Source organism: Acanthisitta chloris, unplaced genomic scaffold (assembly GCF_000695815.1).
Source record: "Acanthisitta chloris isolate BGI_N310 unplaced genomic scaffold, ASM69581v1 scaffold9477, whole genome shotgun sequence".
In the NCBI taxonomy this organism is placed as follows: domain Eukaryota; kingdom Metazoa; phylum Chordata; class Aves; order Passeriformes; family Acanthisittidae; genus Acanthisitta; species Acanthisitta chloris.
In genome coordinates this window covers 11,582-20,908 of record NW_008680904.1, presented here as the reverse complement: position 1 = coordinate 20,908, position 9,327 = coordinate 11,582, and the positions used below count along the sequence as shown (strand labels likewise).

At 39.1% G+C, this 9,327-nt stretch overlaps 1 pseudogene; it reads right to left on the bottom strand.

The window, feature by feature from the left end:
• Nucleotides 1-8,594: 8,594 nt before the first annotated feature.
• LOC103805250 overlaps nt 8,595-9,327 on the bottom strand; it is a 4,431-nt pseudogene continuing 3,698 nt past the window's right edge.

Here is a 9,327-nt window from a genome sequence, read left to right as displayed (position 1 = left end):
CTGAACTTGCAACAGAACCCTAAGAGTTTACACATTCAATAGATAACCAAAGTAAATAATTATTTGAACTCTCAAAAGTAATCTATTTAAATAGCCCATCTGTTATTCAAATGATCCAAACTCATTTTTTAATTGAAAAAATAAAAAAAGAAGAAACATATGTGACTTTAATTTTTGTTTGGGATTTAATAAACCCTCCCAACCTTGCCAAGAGCATTTTACATAGAACCCCATTTTGTAAATCAAAGATTTTAATAAAGTATTATTAGCTGCCAGCATAATTCTTTTAATAACCAGAGACAGAGTTCTGTCTCATGGCTTCAGAAAACCTAGACAAAAATTGGTCTAAATTACTCTTCAAAGCAGCCCTGAAACATCCTCAGAACCTGCTAAGCATGCCTGAGTTTATTTCAGGAAGCTGCCAGGGTAATCTATGTAGTGAAAAGGGTAATGAAATTGCCAGAACAAAATACAAGTTAGAGGAAAAATGGTCCCTGAATGTTTTCTGTGTCCCAAGCCATGATCCTTAACATCATTTACCAGAATAATAATAATCAGACCATTCATTCAAAACCATTTCTCCTCACCCATGTATCAGTGCCAGGCATGGGAAGCAGAAAGCTAGACAATCCTCCTCAGGGAGACAATGGGGCTGCCAGGGACACAACGGTACATCATTCTATATTTCTGCCATGTTTCCCAGGCAAGATACCCAAATCAGAGCTTCACTGGCCAGGTGGTCAGCTCTTTCTATTTTCCACGTGGGGATTTCTGCTATCATTTCTGTCCAGACTTGGGAACACATTATCCTGTGCAGCTTGCTTGTTTCCTGCCAAACCGTCCTCTGGTGTTGCTACTTCCACTTCTCTTTCTAGCTTAGTCTGTTCCCACCTGTAAAGAATCTGTCATACATCCATGAGTCCAAGTGGTGGATCTGCACTGAAGACTTGAAAGACATTTTACTGTGGTACATTCACAGTGCTCTTAACCTTTCCCAAACTTCATTTGTCCTGCTATCAGCATAGTTTTATTCCCATTCTTAGCCCCTTGTGTTGCTCTAGCTTTTCTTACAACAGGCTTGAGGAATTCAAATTACCCCCTTCTGCCTTTGTGTATTGGCTAAGCTTCTCCTAATATATTTTATAAGTGACCTCAGTGAGCCAAAGGTTGTGTGAACCTCTCATTACATGGGTCACCTAGAGGGCTCAAATTTTCTGCATTTTTCTAGAGGGTTTAACACTGTTGTTTCTGGTTGTTGCTGATCTTCTGGTACTAATACACTTCCCTAAATATATTGAATCACAGAGTTCTCTTTAACACAGCAAATGAGCATCCTAGTGGAGTTCCAAAACCTGGGAGGTCTAGGTACATATTAGAACACTGGCCAGTAGGGACACAGAATTGCCAAAAAGCCATGTTTTAGCATGCTGCCTGATGGGACACAGTTAACTAAGCATAATGTACAGTATACAGTGCATAGTATCAATAGTATACTACATAATGCCAAGCTTCAGACACTTTGGTAGTCTTTAATTCACCCACAGGGGTCCAGGAGACATGACAAAGAGCTAAGGGCAACAGCCACCTTTCTAGATTGTGGAGGACAGGAGGGATAGACATGCCCCTCTAAAGCACCACTAGATGCCTGTTTTGTGGGAACTGAATCCTGTACACATAGATCCAAAGCCCTGTCTGTTCACTGACAAGTATAGATGTGATTCAAGTCTCAGTCTTGTGTGCTAGAATCTCAATTAGCCAAAAATGTTCTAGTGCGGCTTCTCCCTATCTGGTCAAGATGAAATCCTGTATTGATTCATTTCCATCATTAATCCATCAGAACCCTCCTGAACAGACCTTCCTGGTATCCCTGCTGTCCCTTTACACCCAATTTGGTGTCTATAATAGCAGCTGCAGCAGCTCCCAACAACTGAACATTCTCTGCTGATTGTCATTATCCTGCCTTATTGGTGCTTGGTTATTCGAGGTCTATTCAAACAATGTCATAGTTTACATCACTTCTATAATTTTCTTCCAAGACATTTTTAGTCTGTTTTTCATTCCCTGCATTTTCTTCATTGTCAAACCAAGTGTCCCTTGACCACACTCATTACAGGCATCTCAAATAATTCCTGCCTTTTCTGCTCTTCTGCATCTCTCATGCACCTTTGTTCAGAAGAACCTAAGAAAGGCTATGCTGGAACACACTGACATTTCCACACTCCCTGTGTACTGTTCTTCAAAGTAGCCAAAAGCAGGTGACTGTGTAAGAACAGAAGAATAGATCAAGCCCTATAGGTTGCTCCCCTTCAGTACTTACACAGTTTGCAACAGTTCACAGGCCAAACAAATCATAACCAACAGCTGATGACTATTTAATAACCCTCTGAAGCTTTGTCTTCCTTGACTTGCCCAGCATCCTTCCTGAAACCGTATCAATTTCCAGCATCCTCGACATCCTACAGAATGAATTTCCACACCTAACTGCAAACTAAATTAATAACCATCTGCTTAATTTGTATTAAAGCTGCCAGCAGCTAGTTTCATATCATTACCCTGAGTTCTGCGCTAAAAAAACACATTGAACAGTCAACTCCTATTCTTCTTCTGTGATGGGCAACCATTTATTGCTTTCCCCTTGTTTCATCTAGTATTTAAAAAAAAAACGTAGTGCAATTTTCATTTTGCTTGGGTCATAGCAGTTTCTGGTTTTACTATTTTTTCCCCACTTCTTGGCACTGGCTGTGAAGTACACATGAAGCAGAATGCAAAGCATCAAAGCAAAAATGGAAAATCGATACCACAGAATTGTCATCAGTAACCTAAATCACACTCACACACATGTAAGATCTTCAGTATGAAATGCTGCATATTCAAAGCGGAGCAGAAAATGTTAGGAATTTTCTTCCTGCCCAGCTGTTCCAGGCTGTAGGTGGATAGGCACATCCTCCAGAATCTCAATCCACTGTAATCAATACTACATGTCCTCTGTCAACAGTATCAAAACTGGGGCCAGTCCCCATCTACTGCTGGAAATGGGCATGCCTGAAGCACGGTGTGCCTACATTCTTCAGTGTCTTACAAGGCTATGAAGCACTAGCAAAAAACATGAAAGCTGTTGAGAAATTATCTGAAGCAGGTAAAAGGCATGATGCATGGAAAGCAAAGCACCTTCAGTTCTCCAACAGTTTGCCTCAACAGGACTTGTTCAGTATGGGAGCAGTCAGAATACTTAAAACAGGTTTCCTATAGTCTAAGAAAATAAGACTTTTGCCAACATATGCACTGAGTTTTCATGAGAAAAGTGAAAGCCTGTGGTGGTCACCCTCTAAGCTATTTTTGAAGTCATGTTTAGGACTTAAGCTCCAACTCACTAAGATTCCAGACTCGAAATTTTAATACACTGCTTAGAATATTGCTGAAATGACATTTTCAATGAAAAGATACTGTTACATCCTCATTAAAATTATGTTCTTCAGGCTATTAATAGTTACCAAAGAGGCAGAGCATGTAGTTATGGAAAACCATTCAAAGCTGAGAAAATACTGTCATTTTTATTCAGTGTCTAATAGAATTATAAAATTAGACTTGTGCATAATTCAGGTTATTCCTAATATAACTTGGTCATTTTTAGCCACCTGTAAAAAGAGAGGGCTGCAGTTTAATTGGAAAACTTTCTTCCTTTTTTTTTCCACATTGTATATTTGCAGCGTATGCAAACGTGCTCTACTAAAACAAAGATAAAACCTACTTTTACTCATGGCAAAATGCAAAAATATGAAATTACTACTTGTTTTAGGCTTGATTTCACACTAGAAAATGCCTACTTCTGGCCATAAATATGAGAGCAAAAAGAGAAAGACTTTTCAGGGAGCAAATTCAGACCCTCAGCTGAAGAAAAATCTGCCCAAACCTTCCAAGAATAGAGAAAGTTATTATTAAGCAGGAAAGAGAGGGAAAGCAAGGGTACCCAGAGACAGGAGCTTGGAGAGGCTGAGAGAAACCCAGGGAATGGTATCTGTAATCCCAAATCAGCACTGGCCATGGTGTAATGCTCAGCAGCTCAGAGGTGTTTCACAGGCTGCTCCCGGTAACTTTTGGAAGTGATGGGGGATAAAGACCTGCACAAGATAAACGTTTGGATCACTGTAGCACTCCTGTGTTTTTGAGTCAGCACTTAGCATCTTCTATTGCCCTGAGGGCCACCAAAGTAAGTTCAACTTCTTTTCTCTTTGATATCTGAAGAAAGATGTTTGGATATACAGAAAGAAAAATGCTCACCTGATGCATCTTGCAAAGTCAGGGTGATGATTTGAGCTAGCAGGTATACTGCCACATAAGCCTTGATAGCTGTTAATAAAATAGTTCTTCCCTAGCACTCAGAATAAGTCTATGCTGGGATTTGGTGTGAAGCTGCCAAAGTGCTCACACAACCAGGCATCTTTACAGACTGCCTAACTAACTGATGGACAGAACCAGTTTTTTCAGCATTCCTCATAGGACCAAGCAATTACTCCTCCTTTAAGGAATGGAACTCTCTAAAGTGCACAGATCCCTAGTGGTTTCCACACTGACAGACGCTTGTGTTAAGAAGTAGGAGTTGAGCCACTCTTTCTTCCCTATCTCAATTTCTTAATCTTCTCAGCAAACTTCAACCCACTAAAACAGACACCTAAGGTACACATAAGAGACAGACATCCTGATTCCTTAAGCAGATAAGAATTTAGCTATCTGTCTGTCTCAACTTATTTCAGCCATGGGCAAATCGAAGATACAAAATTTCTAAAAGTTTCTTGAAAATAAGTAGCTTTATAGAGGGTTGAAAATTAGAGTCCCCCTTGCTATAAAACCAGAGGTGTAATTCTAACAATTCATTGTTCTGTGAGCCAGCCAAACGGCCTGTATGGGTTTGCCAGCCAGCAAGTATACACAGCAGGAGCTGCCACTATCCCTGCTGGACAGAGAAGCTCATTCTTGCTTCTCAGTACAACCAGTAAATCACACCGGCACAGGAGGTTAGACGTCTCTCATGTTAGAGATCTAGGAGGAAAATAAATATTTGCAGCCAGTTGGAAAATGAGAATCAGGACCCTGAGTACACTGATAGATTCTGCAATATCTTGCTCTCCAATGGCTTGGCCACCTGTGCAAAAATCCAGCTCTGACATGGTACAGATTTGTAAATTGGGACTGCTGGGTAGAAGCTGGATAGAAAGGGCTGTAAAAAGCTTTATTTGGGATTCCACCCACATAGCTTTCACCCCTTGCCTTGGGAGCTGCATTGATCCTTGCCTGATCTACTCTGTAGGTATACTTGTGCTTCACCATTTATCTCGCTGACCCTATCATGTACCTGGCTTGACTTGAGACCTACCTCACCACTGTGAATTTGGCCAGCACTGGATTCTTGTCTGATGCTAGCTAATGCTCTCCTTCCTCAGGTGCTGTCTGATGCTGCCCTGTCAGGGAGATCAGTCAGATCTCTGCCTGTGCTGTGCTTATTCTTAGTTCCTGAATTCCCTTCCCTTGTCAAACAATCCCCTTCTTGCAGCTCTTTGGACAACAAGAGAGAAAGAGGAATCCTGAAAATTTCACCTTTCCCCTCATTTATAGTATCATTTTGCCAATGAACATTAATGACTTTTGAAATGGGGAAATGTGTCTCACACCCTTCTGACTTCATTCTCCCTAGTTTTCACAATATTTCCCTGAAGCACACTAGACATACATACAGAATACAATGGTGAAAAAAGTACTGCTTTCATGATGCTTATAGCTGGAATTATAAGTAGGGTCTTAGTGAGGATTCATTGCTGAAGGATGCTGCAAGTGCAAAATGTTGGCATATATTTAAAGGAAAAAGGGTTAGGTATTTGCATGAGACCAAATGGGAAAAGTACATCATGTTCATGGATTTTCCTGAGAAAAAAATGGCAGAAAGATGGGAAATTCTCAAGCAAAAAAATCAGATATACATGTCCTGCTCTTACCCTCTCAGCTTTGTATATGATTAGAGACAGCTAGGGGGGCTTTCATCTGCCCTAGCACCGATACACTTAAGTTCCTACATTGTTACACTTAGATTTGCAATTGAGAGATTGATTTGGTCTGCAGAGAGTAGACACATGAAGCAAAAATAACTCAGTTACAGTCAAAATAAGAACAAAACAATTTTTTGTGCTAAACCCATATTCCAGTGGAAAAATTCTACCATTTTTAACAGCTTGAAGACATGCATCAGCAGACAGCAACCACAGCTTAGCAACTGTGATCAAAGTGCTTGTCTTTCAGCTTCCCTATGAGGATGATAAAGTATGCAAATAAGACCAAGATATTAGTCATGGTTAAATTACATAAATTGTTGTAAGACTACCCTATTGTCCCTCCTAAGAACAGGGTAATTCCTGCTAAACTGAAAAACCTGTAAAATTAGTCACAACACACTAGAAGGCAGGATATCTGTCATCAGTCCTCATCACTGGCAAACTGAATAGGCCACTGCAGTCCTGATATTAAGACTTAGGCTACTAAATCTCTGCTCTCTGCTGTCTGTATGTCTAATAAACACCTGGACATAATAGCAATGTGCAGCTTCAAAAGAATAATAATCCAGCCTTCAACTGTCAGGTAATGTCCCTTTTCCACAACCATGTTTAATTTATAATGTATCCCACTCTCAAGAGCTTGTGGAAAAACACAGTGATCACATAATTACTTGTGATATTCCCATGTGTGTTCATCATAACTCTCCTTAGCAGCAGGCGGAGCATTATGGCAGGTCACCCACTAGGAATTCCTGAGTGAGTGCTGGTCCTGGACAAGGTACCAGCTCCCAGTTGAGTAAACTGGAACTAGTAGACAGCCTGCAGAGCACTCACTGAAGCCTCCCAGTGGCACAGCCCTAAAGCTGATCAGCATATGGAAGGTCAGTGCTTTCCTGTGCCTCCTTTTTGTCAGTGACATAATTGCCTTTTTCACTCACTTGAAATGATAGCAGAATGGCACCTGAATATTCTGTCCTGGAAGGCAATGACCATTTGCACAGAACTACAGGCCAGAGACGATCAGAAATCTGGTTTCCCCGGAAACAATAAGCAACTTCTTATTCCTCATATTCTGAAGCACTAAATAACACTGTAACTAGATGCACAGAACAAGAATCATTCAACATTATCCACCCTTGATCTTTACACAAAATTCCCATGACATCTATAGAACCTCTACAGCTGCACAAGCCAGGATAAGGTCCATGGCAAACACAGCTTTAAGGATTTGCTCTTCAATAAATATCACAAGCGTAAGAGACGGCAAATGTTAACACTTCATTTGTTTTGAACATATAAAGGTTATAGCTTTATGAAACAGTTCTTTTGGAGCCATCTTGTGGGGAAAATAGGCAATTTAAACAATACATGTACTCTAATCGGTTTTCTATCAAAAAGATCACTGCTCAGTATGGCATCTTCTAGTACTCCTTTAAAAAAATAAATAGTCACACTGTAAAATTTTTATACAACATTGTTTACTCCCCTAGAACATGAAGGAAGTGTCTCCATTAACATATTAAAAGATTCATTCTAGACAGAAAAATACATATATCATTAAGTTAAAGATGCTACTTTTCTGAAGAATGCTTTTAGATCAGATTCTATTCAAACTCCATCCAACTACAGCCCACAAAAAAAGCTCAAAAACCTGGAGAAGCTGATGGTTTTTTCAGAGCCCATTTGGCCAAATGAGTAAATTATTCAATATAATTAAAATGGAGTTAAAAAAATGCAAAACAAATCTAAACATAGTAGTAGATTTAACACTTGAACCTGGTAAGTTTTCGTTCTTAAACATCTTTAGCATCACCAATGTATTTAATGTTTTGGTAATCTTTTGCAAGTTCTGAAGAACTTTACATCAGTTGTTTATAAAGAACTCATTAAATCACAGTTTTCTGTTCACTTACACTTAAGTATAGATGTGGACAGTCAATTGCTGTATAATCAAAATCAAAAGACCTCAGCTGCTGCTTAACTTACGTGTCTCCTACAAAGCAAAGTGCTTGAATTCTATCCTAGAGAACAAAAGCACACATGTAGTCTGTATATCTTGCTTGTTTTAAGTTATGCCCTATTAAAATGTTTCATTTACATAGAACATATATTAAATAGAGACATACATCAAAGTGTATCCTATCACATTTATCCAATATGCAATTTTCTTCTATTAATACAAAAATAAAACAGAAGATACAGAACACTTCTACAAAGCACACAAGTGAGAGGTGTCACAGAAATATGCATTTTTGGAGTGTATGGTAGGGACTAGCAGGAACCACTGATAATTTTTCCTTTTTTAAAAACAAATAAGGAAATTTAACAACAAAAAGGTCCTATGATACCCAAAATCTCTGACAGCTCTAACTAAACAGAACACACTGGGACCCAGATGTATAACCAGACAATTTTGCTAAGGCAAGCACGAGTATATCAATTTTTATTTCTATGCTTCTACCAAACTTTGAGCAAAAGAAGTTATACATGTGTGCTTACAGCTTTCCTTCCTCTTTAAAGGGGACAATGGGATCTGATTGCTCTACATCTGCTTTAAACTTTGAAAGGGAGTCCTGAGTCAGGGACACTCACCTTAATAAGATTTTGGATTTCTTTGAATTTTGGATGTTCTTGATCAGCTACCAGTTGCAATATCACTTCACAAGTAGTAACTATAATTCCAGTACAAGGAAGATGCTGAAAGATACAAGAGCAGAGAGGGAATAATGTGAGATATTTGCAAATGCGAATGGGTATATGCATTTTGTAAAAAAGACAGATGGCATTTTTAAAAAATCTTCTATTTACAAAAGCACTGCCAATTCCATTCCAGCATTTCTTGGGGGTACCATTTATAAATGTAGGATGAGAAGTGACTGGTTTTAGATTTTCCCGAGGGAGAAGGCTCCCCTGGATTACAAACAAGACTTTCTACTTGGACTGGATTGTTTCCCCACGTCAGATTTAATAGGCAGGAGATCCACACTTCTAATATTAACAACCTTTGCCTCTTGCATGGTCCAGAGGACAGCTTTCTTTACTCTCATGCAGATTTCAAAGGCCTGGGATAAAAGAAAATAGCAAGGTCCAAGTGAAAGCATTAAGCAAGAAATTGTAACAATTTCTCTTTCGGGGCTTCTTAAGTACTACTACTTTGGATTTTGGATCACACTTGTAGCAATAATCTCTGGAGACAGAAGGAAAATTTCTTTTACAGACATTATAAATCATATTGACACAACAGCAGCTTTTTTTAACTGATGTTTCTTTACAGCCTCAGTAATTA